This window comes from Notamacropus eugenii, chromosome 5, assembly GCF_028372415.1.
Source record: "Notamacropus eugenii isolate mMacEug1 chromosome 5, mMacEug1.pri_v2, whole genome shotgun sequence".
In the NCBI taxonomy this organism is placed as follows: Eukaryota; Metazoa; Chordata; class Mammalia; order Diprotodontia; family Macropodidae; genus Notamacropus; species Notamacropus eugenii.
Genome location: NC_092876.1, coordinates 281,700,300 through 281,715,223, shown reverse-complemented (window position 1 = coordinate 281,715,223; position 14,924 = coordinate 281,700,300). Strand labels below are relative to the sequence as shown.

Below are 14,924 nucleotides of genomic sequence, written 5' to 3'. Positions count from 1 at the left end.
CTTCTCTCTCCCCCTGAGGTGACCCTGAACCAGTTCACCAACAGCCATTTGCAGTGTGTGTTCCTCCTTTATGGTGCTCAGTTACAATTCCAAAAGAATAGCTAAAACTTGTTGAATCTTGCAGGTTGGTTTTCTTGGTACGGATAAGGGGAACAGGAGCAGGGAGAGAGAGGGATTTCAATGAAAGGGCCTTCACCGTGAAAATAATGCCTCTTCATGGTCTGCTGAAGTTATTGAAGCAACTTGTGTTGGGTTTGTGTGTCTAATACCTGCTGTGTAAATACAGGTTGGCCATGTATCATTGTGTGGGCCTGTAATCCTGAAATTCATGGTATGTTCCCAACACCTCCCCACCCTTAAGCAAGCAGGAAAAAGCTTTATTCAGCCAATATGACATACAATTGATTCTGCGATAGCGTGATGGGAAGAATGAACTTGTAAGGAAGAGGAAAATGGGGGCTCAATTCAAAAGGCATTGTTGGATCTATTGAGTGTCAGCTCAAAAAAAGGATGTTACATAAATAACTGTTACCATTCTTTTCATCTTTTTTGTTTGTTTGCTGTTTTTTCATTGAATTTTGCTCTAAAAGAAACCAGTTTCCAGAAAGGTTATACATTGAGATTGCCTATGAGAAAATGTTGGTTTATTTCTGGGTTTTGTTTTTGGATCAGGCCTCTGATTTCATCAGTAAGAGGTTCTCCTGGTGAGGAGTTTCCTCTATCAAGGAAGGCTGTCAAGGATTCTCCAACCTAGAATCTGTGACCTAGAGTGCTAGGGACACTGAGATGTGAAGTAGTTTGTCTGAAGTCACATAACCAGTGTGTCATAGTTGAACTTGAACCAAGGTCTTCCTGATTCTGGGACCAGCTGTCTCTCCGTTATATCACACTTCCCATCTCGATCTTGTGTCTCCCTTGTTTTAAGCAGTGCTCAGTTTAGAACTGTTTGATGATTACATCTTTAAAAAATATTAAACCAAACAGCTGTGTGACTGTGACATGAAAGAAAGAGTGTAGCTACCAAATGAGAAAAGCAAATTTTTTTCCTTGAGTTGGGAAGCTATGTTTCCATACATATGTGTTATTAAATTTTTTTTTCTCCCTCACAACCTTGAATTTCTTGATAGCAAGCTTTGTAATCTAGCAAAGAAATACATCTAGTTTGCTGGGTTTTTGGGATGCACTGAATTCTCTGAGTTTTTTTTTTTTTATGGTTCTGAGGCATTTTGGGGGCAAGTGTTTGGCACAGCATCCAGTTAGGAATTCTTCTGAGTTGTTTCACCTCCCTCTGGAACTCAGTATCTCATATCCTACTTGGGCATGGGACATGACCGTGTAATAGAGGGCAGCTAGCAACCCTACAATGGCTATTTACTTTTAATACAAGTGGTCAAGGCAATTTATGCAAAAAGTGGTAGCTAAAAGCAAAAGATGAATTGTTAGGAAAATATGTTGAAATGGGTGGGTTAAATGGGTTACGTATTTTTTTTTTCTGTCCCACTTGCCTTGAGGGGTGGGAGGAAGGTGCCCTAACATAAAGAAGTAGAATTTAGGAGATTAAAAAAAAGTCATCTTTCACCATGTTTACTTACTCCTCTTTTCTTTTTTGCTTCCTCCTTGCAGATGTGACTCCACTTAGCATGTCAAAGACTGCATTTATTCACCAATTTTTTTCTCCTACACGATCTCCATTTTCTTTTATACATGCTTCCTCCAGCCATCTGCAGTACATCAGTTTCAGGTATTTTGAACTGTGTAGAAACTCCACGTGTACAGAAGTGTGTTTGGACTCACCCTTCCCTCAGAAACCTGAACAATGTATTTACCATCTCCACCTAGATGACAGCAGAAGGTTCACCACTTAGAATCTCTACCACTGACTCTTGGCGTTGGCTGCCTTACTTATGGGCTTCTCCGCTGGCACCAGGCCTTTCAGCAGTACTCTCATGCCTGTAAATCCCACTTCTCTGTATCTGAGGTAACACCATGATAGCCAAGCGCCAGATAAGGCAGGTGATTGTGTTCCATCATGACTGTCTGGTTTCCTGTATAATAAACATATTACTTTATATTTTTAGGGGATGAAAAATGTGCTGCTATATGGTTTAAATTTTAATTCTGAACACTTTTCAGAAATGAATTTCCCCAAAGAGGCATTTTTAATATCCTGGTGAAATCTTTGGATCTGTATAATAAACCCTTTAATATGGTACTTGTTAAAACATGAAGCCAATTTATTCAAAATCCAGAAAAAAAGCCATCTGTTAGTAGAGATCTAGATTTTGGTCACACAAACACATCTATGTAAATGGAGGGTCATAACATCCATGTCTGATCTGCTTGCAATTGTACCTGAAGTGATTGGTCCCCCTAATGGGGACGCCCAGCCTGGTTCACCTGTCAATCCCTCAAAAGTATTTAAAATGCTACAAAATCTGACCAGTGGAAATGGAGAATTTTGTTCCCCAGCCCTTGGCCATTCCCCATGATCTGTTCTTCTGGGAAGTGGAATTAAAAGATGCTTGCTTTCTTTTAGGAAGATTTTGCAAAGATATTCTTGAGCAAATTCAGGAACATCTCAACAACTAGAAAAGGAAGATTAAAATTTGACAGTTTTCATACCTGACTATAAATGTATAGTTCTGTATAGGGTTCTAATTCATTTAGTCCAGGATTCTTTTTTGTTAGTATTCTCTTTTGGCACCAGATAGATATGACACCCCCTCTTAGTACGTGACAGTGGAAGAAACTGGTATAAATGGGGCTTAGAGAAGGGAAAGTTAGTAAGTGCTTAATACTGCCTTGGCTTCACACCCATACATCCTTAATTCTAGATGTGTAGATTAAGATGTGACTTGTCCAAGCAAAGTGTCATTAACCTGTTCTGCTCTTTCCTTCCCCACTACATGTGCATGCACACACACACACAATCTTGCTTGCTGCAATTTTCTATGACAAATTTACTATGTAAACCAACAATTAGTTACTGAGTTTTGTATGTGATCCATTTTGGGACATGTCTATACCAGTCAATGATGGTTCAAGATGGACCTCTGGAACAAGGTATTATGCCTACACTATCAGGAATGAACTTTGCAAATCAGTCTTGTTATTTCTGGCTATGGCCACCAGTAGAAGGAAGCTGATGCCAACAGTGCTGTTGTGTGTAGGCAGATGGTTAGGAACAACTAAATGTGCATTTCTGCATATGTCTACCTGTAGGCATATGTGTATAACCATCTAAAGAGCAAGTTGGCTTCAAACCTGGTATTTAAAACAAACAACCATTTAGCCTAGCTCTACCCTAGCTTTTTTTCCTTAAAGACTGCCTAGCCTAGTAACTTTTATAGCGAAACACTCTTGATTTATTTATTGGTTAAATGTTGCACTTTTATTATGGGGACAAGGGGAGCGAGAGGAAAGAGTGAATAGGAGATAGATAGTTTTATTATTATTTAATAAAGTTCATCACTCTGCTTTGGTTCATTTCTCCTCTCTCCCCCTTCTTTCCCTCCCCCCCATTTCCTGTATGTGTTCCTGCAGATACACACTGCCAGAAAAAAGAAGCTGTCAGACTGACATTTACAGTCTGCTAAAGGGGCCAGCCTAGGGTTACCTCTGCCACCTTATCACTTAGTTACGTATGGCAGAAATATGTATTACCAACAAGGTACCAAGTTGGCTCTGATTTTTTTTCCTCCTAAAACATCAGTCCTAGAGAAGAATGCCAATTGATGAATTGCCATAATATAATTGTACATGATGTATGTTATATTATTTTTTATGCACTGATTTTGTGTTAAATGGGCAGAGGTCAGTAATTTGGAGTCTCAATTCTTTATTTGTATGCATTATGAAATGATTAAAAAAATTTTATTTGAAAAAATGCAGGCCTAGGGAAGTAATCTACTTCCATTAAAAAATGTTTCTTTCATTAAAGCAAATGGATGCAATGGTTGCTTGCTGTTAAAAGGGTTTACACAAAGCTATTTTATTCACAAGGAAAGTTGGTTTTGACATTTCATAAAGAATATGCTGCTAGCTGCTGATCAGCCAGTCAGTTCAACTAGCTTACATTTTTATGGGACCTCCAAACTAACTTGTGCACTGTGATGGTAAGGTAACTTTGTGTTTCTGAAATACTTAAAGCAGTCAATTAAATTACATATTTAAACCTAGGCCCTGTACATTAAACTTAAATTTATGTAATAATGCACTTGTCCTAGTAGCAAATGCTCTGCAAATTTTGTTTCCTTCTTATTGAAGGAAGCATCTTAGTTTTTAATTTCAGAAATTGTTTGAATTTTTTGTATTTTGCTGCTTTAAATTTGTACACAAATGGAAAACAGATCTCTGCTCTTTGAATCTTACACTTGTATTTTGAGGTTTTATACAGTTTTATGCTAATGTGCTCCTCTTCTTCTTTCCTGTGAATAATTTTTTAATTCATGCCATTTCTTGAGAGTTCTTTGGTATTGTAGGAGGATAGCCAGGTAGTTTAAATAAATGCAATCTACTTTCAAATGAAAAACCTAACATATAGGATAACTGTTTGCTAAATTAGAAGAGTGTAGTTTTCGACTTCAAGATTTATGGTTGGGGGAAAAATTTTGTTAATGCCAAATGTGTTTAGCTGCTCAGTTACTGAAGAATTCTGTACAAATGTATTTCTTCAAATTACTAGTTATTATTTTAGTTTTGTTGAATGAAGGAATGCTTACTAGCTTGAGAAAGAAGGACTATTAAAAGCTTCTAAAGATAAATATGTACTACAGTGTGTGTGTGTGTGTGTGTGTGTGTGTGCGTGCGTGCGTACACGTGTGCGTGTGAGGGGGAGCCACTAGAATTTATGGAAATTTTGGGGGACAAGTGAGGAGATGAAATCTACCTAGAATAGACTTAAGTGGCCATTGGACTTTCCTCTCCTTCAAAAAACCATGAAGATCATTGAGTGTAGTCTCTATTCAAGGAGAGGATAAATAAGGATAATATGGAGATGAGGATGTAACTCTTTTTTCCTAGTAGGAAAATGAAAATAAATGAAAACTCAGATTGCCATCTTTGGATTCCATTTGTGGGAAGAGAATAGATGTTCAACAGTCTAGGTTCATAGCATTTTGGGAAAACATTTCATAGATGGGGAATAAAAGGATTACCTTTTATAATCTTAATCTGAGTATTTCGATTATCCTACAAGAGTCTTCTTGATCTCTAATTACTTCATGTAGTGTTAATTTGGATTTAAAATGTATTGAATGGGGGCCAGTTAACCATAGAAGGAAGCCACACTCCACGAAGTTACTCTCTTACTCATGAAAAAAAAATTATGTATCAATTTTAAATACTTTTCAATGTGGGCAGATATAAGGGGAATGTGGCATTCTGTAGAATTATACATGTCTAGTTTGTAAAGTGTGTAATGTGTACTGCAGATGTGTATTCTCTGGGCTCTATGTATCTGTACAATAGCTTTCATTTTAGGAAAAAAATTGTGGAAAGACCTTTTTTTTTGGGTGGTACAAGGGGGAAAATGATCATCTGCATCAAGTAATGATGCTCTAATGTATTAAACCTAACAGAAGATCAGAAGATAACCCTTCTCTGCCTCATGGATGAGCTTTGTTTATCTTTTAGGTCCTAAGATGCTATTCAAGATGTATGGATACACTGGCAGACTGCATGATGTATAATTTGGAAAATGTTAAAAGTGGAAAATAAAATTGAATTAAACTTTATCTTGTCTGATTCCCTAGATTCATATTGTCCTAGAAGAGCTGTCACTTAAGATTTTAGTACTAGTGTTGAGGCTTTGTAATAGAAAAGTTATTTTGCTGATATCAAAGTTCTGTTTCCTGGAAAGCCAGGACTGTATGACACCATCAATTTGACAGAAGGAGATGACAAAGCAAATTACAGAACTGAAAGGAATGACATGCCTCCTTTTCTTCCCTCCCCATCTCCAAACTTCATGTAATGCATGGTAATGAAGTATAGCAGAATATCCCTCATGTTCGGTATTCACTTATGTTACTGAAACTAACTCATGGTTTCCTGTTACCTTCACCTCTGAGCTCTGCTGAGGCTCTTCCTTGGAATCAACACTGCAAAGCTAGAATTACCCATAGGGAAAGTGGGACTGGACCAGTCATCAGCAAAGGCAATTATGAATGAGGTTTGCATTGGCATTAGATAAGTGGCAGGTTTAATTCTAGTATTCATGTCAGGTCAAGTCTTGCAATTTGTCTTATATATACTATAAATCATAGAGAAGTAGGATGTCTCATCAGAGTGACACATCAGATTGAAATGTGCTCTACAAAGGCATCCTGAACCATGAGATTCTGATTTCCCTCTGGCACTTTCTTCTTCCTACGATTTACAAAAAAAGACTCTAATTACAAACAACATAGACTGCCTTCCCACTTTTCCCTTGTGCTGGAAAGTTTGGTAAGTCCAGGATATATCCTTTTAGTTACAATGAGTTCCTGAATTTTTATTGATTGTAAGTTTTCTATTAAGTTTCAGGAACATTTCTCAATTGTAACCTCCTTCCCAAGTATTACCCTCTCTGTTTCTCAATGATATTTAGACTGTCTGCCGTTAAAAGAAATACTCATGATGAAATCTCCATCCTTTAGAATGGATAATTTAGTTGGCAATAGGACAGTAGTATAGCCAACCCCCAGCCACTTAGGAGGCGACTAAGGAGTTGGGGCAGCTAGGTGACTCAGGGGATAGAGTGCCATTTGTGGAATCAGGAAGACTCATCTTTCTGAGTTCGTATCCAACCACAGACACCTACAAGCTGTATGACCCTGGACAAGTCACTTAACCCTGTTTCCATCAATTTCTTTATCTGTAAAATGAGCAGAAGAAAGAAATGGCAAATCACTCCTGTATCTCTGCCAAGAAAACTCCAAATAAGGTCATGAAGAGTTGGACATGACTGAAAACAACTGAATAGCAACAACAAAAAGAACTGGAGAGGTGACGGAAGTAGAGATCTGTGGGCTAGAGTAGAATGAGATGCCATTCTAGTTCTCCAGCATCAATATCACGCAGTGCTTAGGAGGTCAGGACATAAAACACAAAAATCCATTCAGAAATGTAAATATTACAGGTTTTCCATTCTAGCTACTGTTAAAACTGTTAAAACAGTAAAAAAAAAAAAGATTTTCTACCTTTGCCACACACACACACACACACACACACACACGTCTTGCATTTTATAGGCACATAATTGAGTTGAGTTTTTTCCTGTTATTGGAACCAAATTTGTTTCTGGAATCAATTTAATGCAGTTAGGCAATAACCAAGTATGAATGAGACAGGAAAATTTACGTCACTGCAAAAGACCTTGTAGACCTTGTTTATTAAAAGTATGGTATTGACTACATATGTATATATATGTATATATGTATGTGTGTATGTATACACACAGATATACACGTGCATATGTATACACACACATATATATGTAAGACCTTGATAGAGTCTTGCTCTTTAAGGTACTTATATCAATACCATTTTTAGATGTGTTATGTTTGTCCAGGTTTATTTATGCTCACAGGAAGAATACTAGAGTCAGGTGGCATAAGGCATTGAAACTGGGTCTCCGAGTTAAGACACACACTGATTGTTTGACCTTGGACAACAATGTTCCAGATAATTCTCTAAGACTGAAAGCTGCAGAGAAATTCCTGATTTACACTGGTGAAAGGAATGTCTTTACCAGGAATTTTTTACACAGAGAAAATCAAACATCTATGTGTTTCAGTGTGACCTTAGATAAGTTGCCTGACCTCTGGACTGATCTCAATTGCCTATTTGCAAAATGAGGAGTTTGGTCTCCTAGGTATCTTCCAGCTAGCTCTGTATTCTTATTTTAAAATACCCAATTGACTTTATCTTTCCTTTATGAGTTTATTAAAAATTGTCATTTTCAGAGTGTCTCTGGCTTAAAAAAAATCCATGTGTTCTTATGTTATGATCATGGGAACATGGATCCATTTTTTGTAGGGATGTAGGGTCTCAGAAGTCATCTTGTCTATTCCCCTCATTTTATGGATGAAGAACCAACTGGCTTGCTTCCTCCTCTGCCAGTTAGTCAGTCCTATGCCAATTATGCTACCCTGGTGTGAAAATTCTGTAGGAGTAGAAGGGACTCCAATATAGGAGTTCTGAGATACCTGAATACTAGCTTTTACTCATATGATTAACTAATTATGAGACATGGGAAAAGCTTTTCGAGCCCTCTGAGCAGCAGTTATCAGCTTCATTATAGGGCTAAGAACTATAACAGCTGCCTCCTACCTAACCTCTTAGCTCTGGCATGATGATTAATATGATCTCATAGTAGTGCTTTACACTTAAAGTCAAATAAACATGCCAATCATACCACACACAAACACATTTGACTAAGAAGACTTGCTAAGCCAATGATGAGTTCCACCAGCATTTTGGCCTCCTTCAAGGATGACTATTTAGAATAGGGGTGGGGTCCTCGAGTGCACCCAAATCAATCCAAGGGCTGCACTTGAGGACTTAGAGGGCCAACATGTGGTCTCAAGACTGCAGGTTCCTCACCCCTGAGGATTTCTAAGAAGAGGCATGAATGAAGGATCAATGAATGCTGATTTTACAGATTTCTGAGGCATGAGGGTGTCAGCTTCTATAGGCAGGATGAGCACCAGTGTCCATACTCGTCTGTACCATGGTGACCTGGTAAATGCTTAACAACAAACTCTGGGGGAGAGGGGAGAGAATGTGACTGTGACATATTTTTAGGACATACTTTAATCTTCATTATTAACATTTTCTTTATCACTTGTATAAGTTTAGACAATCAACAAAACAATAATGCATGCCCTGAGCTGTATGTTTGTTGATTTCTAAACTATAAATGCTCACACTGAAAATGCCCATGAGACAGTTTGAACTGGCTCCAGCAACCCCTGTCTGCACCCATTCCTTGCAAAGAAGTGTCCAACCCTACCTCGCCTCTTAGCAGGGCCTCCTTGTGCGACTAACCAAACTTAATGCTGCACAAGAAGGCTCCTGCTGCAATTTGCTGGATTGGCAACATGGGAACTCCCAGAAAGATCTTGGAGTTAAGACGTGGTCCACTAAGAGTATGCAGTTTGGCATAGTGGAAAATGCTGGTCTTGCAATCAGCAGATACCCAGGTTTGAATCCCTGCTTTCTGACCCTTTACTACATAACTGTGTGACTACTTAAACTCTGAACCTCTGTTCCCTTCTCTGTAAACTTATTTTGATCCCTGAATGGATCTGGGAAATAGGAATACCTATCATGTGGCAGCTAGATGGTGCAGTAGAGTGCTGGGCCTGGAGTCAGGAAGACTTTTGCAGCGTTCAAATTTGGTCTCAGATACTTCCTGGCTGTGTGACCCTGGGGAAGTCACTTATCCCTCTTTGCCTCAGTTCTTCATCTGTAAAATGGGCTGGAGAAGGAAATGGCAAATCACTCCAGAACCTGCCAAGAAAATCCCAAATGGGGTCACAAAGAGTGGGGCACCACTGGAACTATTAAGTAATGCCTGTCATACCTAACTCATTGGCTTTTTGTGAGGATCAAATGAGGTCATGTAAGTAATGAACTTTGCAAACTTTAAAGTGCTATGTAAATGTTTGATTTTTAAAAATCGTTATGGTTTTTATTCATTAAGTCAACAGGCATTTGTTAAAAGTTCCACTGTATTCCAGGTACTCTGCTAAGTCTTCGGGTTATAAAAACAAAACAGTCCCTGCTCTCAGGCTATTGGGGGATGAGGGGTGGGGAACAACATACATCCAGCAAAGTCAGTACAAAATAAAGACAAAGTAGAAATGATGTGATTTTGGGGGGAGGGCACTAGTACCTGGGGGGGTCACAATAGGCTTCCTAAAGGGGGGAACCTGAGGCAGAACTGAGGGAGAAGAGATTGTATTCCACACAGTGCATCCAAGTTAGCGAAGGGGCTTTGAGTCCATGTTAGATGAGGATCAATGGAAAGAAGTGAACGCATTTGGCAAGGAGCAATTATTGCTGTCTCCAAGAATTTGAAAAGCTATTATGTACACAGAGGATTAATTGGTTCTGTTGGGCCCCACAGGACCCCACTAAGAGTAGTAGGAGGAAGTGGGACTTGATGTTTAGAATGAGAGCTGTCTCAAAGCCTAATGAGCCACCTCCAGAGGTGCTGGGTTCCCCTTCACTGGACGACTTCAAGCAGAGGCTGGACTTGTCTGGTATGCTAGTGTGAGGATCTCTTTCATGTATGCATTAGACTAGCTAGCTGCGGGGGACCCTTCCAGCTCTCAAATTCTCTGTATGAGGAAACGGGAAAAAGGCAAGACCTGAAGAAGGGAAGTCATTTATCCAAGATTACACAGTCAAAAACCTGACATTAGAACTGAGTGAGGTCTCCCAACTCTTTGTATGATTCATTTTTTTCTAGCATACTTTATATCCTTGCCGGAATTCAAAGGGCAAATCTTGTTAGATCAAATATTATTATCATAATCATGCTTTAACAAAAGATTTCCAAATATTCACAGACCACTCATTTATTTCTAAAAGTACTTGACATAAAATTCTGGTAGAATAACAACAAAAAAGGGTACCATTCCTTAGAGTTCATTGTAAAGAGGTTGGGCTTATAAAGAGGGAAAACAGTAAGTGAAACCTTGAAGCAGTTGGAGTACCTTGTGATAGAGAAGGATCAATATTTTCTTTTTCCTTTTTTACTTATAACATTTTAATTGAATTAGAACCTTTGTACAATACCCTTCCAACTTCTATATGTTTCTATTAATCCTCCCCTCCCCATATCTCCTTGCAATATTTTCTTAAGGAATACTTTTTAAAAATTAGGTTTCAAATAAATACTCATATACTAGAGAAAAGTTTAAAAAATACTTTTTTTTAAAAAGAAAGAGAAAAATCCTTTAGTTCTCCCTTATGTTTAAGTAAAAGTACCAATGGCTCTATCCTCTTATGAATCAATAACCAATCAATTTTCCTACTATATGCTAGGAAATTTGGGATACAAAGACAAAATGCAAATAGTACTTACTCTCTAAAGGAGTTTGTGTTGTGTGTATATAAGAGATATGTGTGTGTAAAGGTGAACATATATAGGTATAGATAGAATAAACAGAAAGTAAACCTTAGGGAATAAGGTATGGTGTGTGTACAGCAAAGACTTTATGGATAAAGTAGTGCTGGAGCTGCCTTGTGAAGTAAACCAGATTATTCTAAGAAGTGGAGATCAAGAGGGAGAACATTCTAAGTTCAAGGGACAGTCATTCAGTTAATAAACATTTATTAAAAAATACACTATGTGTCAGGCATTATGCTAAGCACTGAGGATACAAAGAAAGGCTAATGTCAGTCCTAGCTTTAAAGGAGTTCACGGTCCAATGGGGAATGGCTATTTACAGACAAGCTATATCCTGGATAAATTAGAAATAATCAGTAGGAGGAAGGCACTACAATTAAGGGTGATCAGAAAAGGCTACTTGTAGAGGTGGGATTTTAGCCAGAATAAAGGGCAGAGAGATGAAGATGGAGTATCAAATGTGAGGAATACCAAGCAGACAAGTGGATGTAGATCTTAGAGTGTATGGAGGAGGGGGCAAGTCATGATGACCTTTGACTGTCAAAGAGGAGATTTTATATTTAATCTTGGAGGCAAAAGGGAGCCACTGGAGTTTAATGAATAAGGGGATTGACATGGTTAGGCCTCCACCTTAGGAAAATCCCTTTGGTAGTTATGTGAAAGATAGGTTGAAATAAGGAAAGACTGGAGGCACATACAGTATTACCTATTGGTTCTCACTTTTTCTTGCTATATAATGGGTCTACTTCCTTTTCTGGTCATTCATCTCTATGACAAGATCCTTGATGCTGCTTTTCCTGTGCAGTTCTTCAATGACAATAGCTTGCATCCTACTCACATCCACCAGTAACCTTTTGGATATAGTTTGAATTCTTCGGAGATTAAAATCATCTTCTTTGATTAGAAGTCATACAGTATTATTTAGAGGATATTCTGGTTCAGAAAGATGCAGACCAATTTTAATATTAGCCTAAGCAAAACACAGGGAGGTAGGTGTTTCCTCAAAATAAATCAATGTAATCAAATACATGTGATGTATTTGGGGGGGGGGGCGGCAACCCACATGACTACTCCCATCCATTTGAGAGTGACAAAGACATCTACACAAAAAATTAAATTAAAGGTGTCCAAAGAAGATTCTGTAGCTTTACAGGCAGAGGATTAAGGCTGAATGAGTAATGAATAAAGTGGTTTCCTAGAATTAATGAATTTAAAAATATCCTGGTGAAGCAGATCACTGTTTTCTATCAGGCCCTCCTGCCCACTACCAGCTGGGGCTTAGGTTCACAAACTCAGTATCCACCTGAAGAAGTAAGCAGATCTGGGAGGAAAGGCGTAGATTCCAGATCTTGAGATTCTGAGATCCTCCTCGACTTTCTTGTTGGAGAAAAAGAAAAGTGAAGGAACACGCCCAATCAAGGTCATTTAGCAAATCACAGTGGGATGCTGGGAGGAGAACCTGTACAATCCTGACTGATTCTCAGTCCTTTTTGGGTGGTATTCACACTTAGCAGTCACCTCTATTGTTGCCAAGATCACAGGCAGCAGAAAGATTGCCCTGGCACATGCAGCCAGGGCACAAGAGTGTAACTGAAACCAAGAAACACTAAGGATAGACTGATTCACTGTGAGTGATCTCCTAAGTGCCTCCTCTTCACTTTGCTTTACCAACTCTTAGAAGTTTGCTATCTCTACTTCTTCCCTTTCCATTACAGTAATACCGCAAGGCTATTCATTTCTCAGGACCAGAGCTCTCTTTCCCTTCCACCAGCCAGAGACCCGTCCACTGAAACAGCCAAGATGGGGCAAACTAGGTGATTTAGGGATAGTCCCATCTCATTTGACCACATAGCCTATATAGAGCACACATATTATGCAAAGACTTTTTACTAGGGAGGAATAGTGTATTCCAAGGATTTGGAAAAGAGCAGAGGATCAACTTTTGCTTAATACTGCAACCTCAGACTAATCCCTAAATTTCTGTTGTTGTCGTTTAGTCATTTTAGTCACTTCCAACTCTTCATGACCCCATTTGGGATTTTCTTGGAAGAGATACTGGAGTGGTTTGCCATTTCCTTCTCCAGCTCATTTTACACATGAGGAAACTGAGGCAAACAAGGTTAAATGACTTGCCCAGGGTCACCCAGTTAGTGTCTAAGGCAGGATTTGAACTCGGGAAGTTGATTCTTCCTGACTCTGGGTTCAGCACTCTGAGCCACCTAGCTGCCCTTTAATTCCTCTGTGCCTTTATTAATCTGTACAGTGGAAATTGAATGTTAAAGTTGAAATGTCCCTTAGTTCAATAATATCTTCCTATCTTAAAAGTTTCTCATGAGGAATGACTGAACTGTTTGTGAAAGTGCGCTGAAAAATTAAACATGTTATTTGAATGTAAGGTATTATTTTGGTGACATAGCCTAGCATTTTGTAGAAGGATGAGTAATACTAAGGAAAGATAAAATTTGGTTCTTGCCCTTGTTGTTCAGTTGTGTTGAACTCTTCTGGATCCCATATTGGAATTTCTTGGCAAAGATACTGGAGTGATTTGCCATTTCCTTCTCTAGCCCATTTTACAGATGAAGAAACTAAGGCAAACAGGGTTAAGTGACTTGCACAAGATCGTCCAGCTTGAACTCAGGTCTTCCTGACTCCAGGCCCAGCACTCTACCCAGAGCCAACCAGCTGCCCCCTGAGCTTAAAAATAGGTTTTTGAGTTCAGGGTTGTGTGGACGGCTGTGGTCTAAAAGAATTGGGAGTGAGCAAATCTAGATTATTCTGGAATTAACTAGTTATGCCAAGTTGGGTAAACTGCTTCATCTCTCAGTTGATCCTTTCCTTTTCTCAAAAATGAGGAGGAGGGACTAGTTTAGGATGACAATAATTCCCATAACTTGCTTTAAAAAAAACCAATTGGCATGTATTTACAACTCTGAGAAAATTCCCTCTACCAATTGCAGAGACCTGCTCTGCAATTGGTAATCTTAAAGAGTTGCCTGGGACTCTAAGAGGACACGTGTCAGAGGAAAGACTTGAATCTTTCTAATTCCTAAGTCATGTCTTTCCATCTCACCAGGTTGTTTTGAAACTTATATTTATATATTAAATCTATATGATGCTTAAAATTTTATAAAGGATTATATACATAACGTGTAAGCACCTAGTTATTTTCCTATTGTCTTTCCTCTAGAATATGAGCTCCTCAAAGGTTGGGGTCCTGTTTTTGGTTTTCTTTGTTACCCCAGTTTAATCCATATTCCTGGAATATAGTAAGCGATTAATAAATTGTTGTTGAGTGACTGGATGTTCTCATTTTCTCTTCCCAACAATCCTGGGAAATCCATAATGTAGCTATTCATGTCTCCACTTCACAGATGGAGAAAGTGATACTCAGGGATTTGACCAAGTCACAGACCCAGAGCTCATCACTGTCCAACTCGTCTGGGGTCTCTGAGACCAAGGGTCCAACATTCCCGCCTCCCGCATTCTGAGATTGTGCCCTGCTAAAGGCCCAGAAAAAGCACGGGGCTGGGGGTTCATTAGCCTCTAGCTCCCCGGTGCCTACCCAAAGGGAGTATCTCAGGACTCCTGCCCACCCGCTGGCCAAAGCCCACGGTACCTCCGCCCCGCTCCTCCTCCACCAAACGGGAGCCCAGGTTAGGAGCCCAGGCGGACACATTCCCTTAGGGATGTTTGGGGTTTACCTGCCTCCTCCCTCGCCTGCTCGTCTCCTCCCGCACCCTGCCGGGCTCGGGGCCCAGCCCGCCCCAGGTGATGCAAGGTGCCCCCCGCCCCGCCCCGCCTC

The 14,924-nt window shown here is 39.3% G+C and overlaps 1 protein-coding gene across 2 annotated transcripts in view; it reads left to right on the top strand.

The window, feature by feature from the left end:
- Positions 1 to 2,593, top strand: part of KIF5C (kinesin family member 5C) — a 210,626-nt gene extending 208,033 nt beyond the window's left edge. For both annotated transcript variants that reach the window (XM_072613152.1, XM_072613155.1), the window contains one exon: positions 1,624 to 2,593. The gene's annotated coding sequence lies outside the window, so the exon portion shown is untranslated. The remainder of the gene's footprint in view (positions 1 to 1,623) is intronic.
- The last annotated feature ends 12,331 nt before the right edge of the window (positions 2,594 to 14,924 follow it).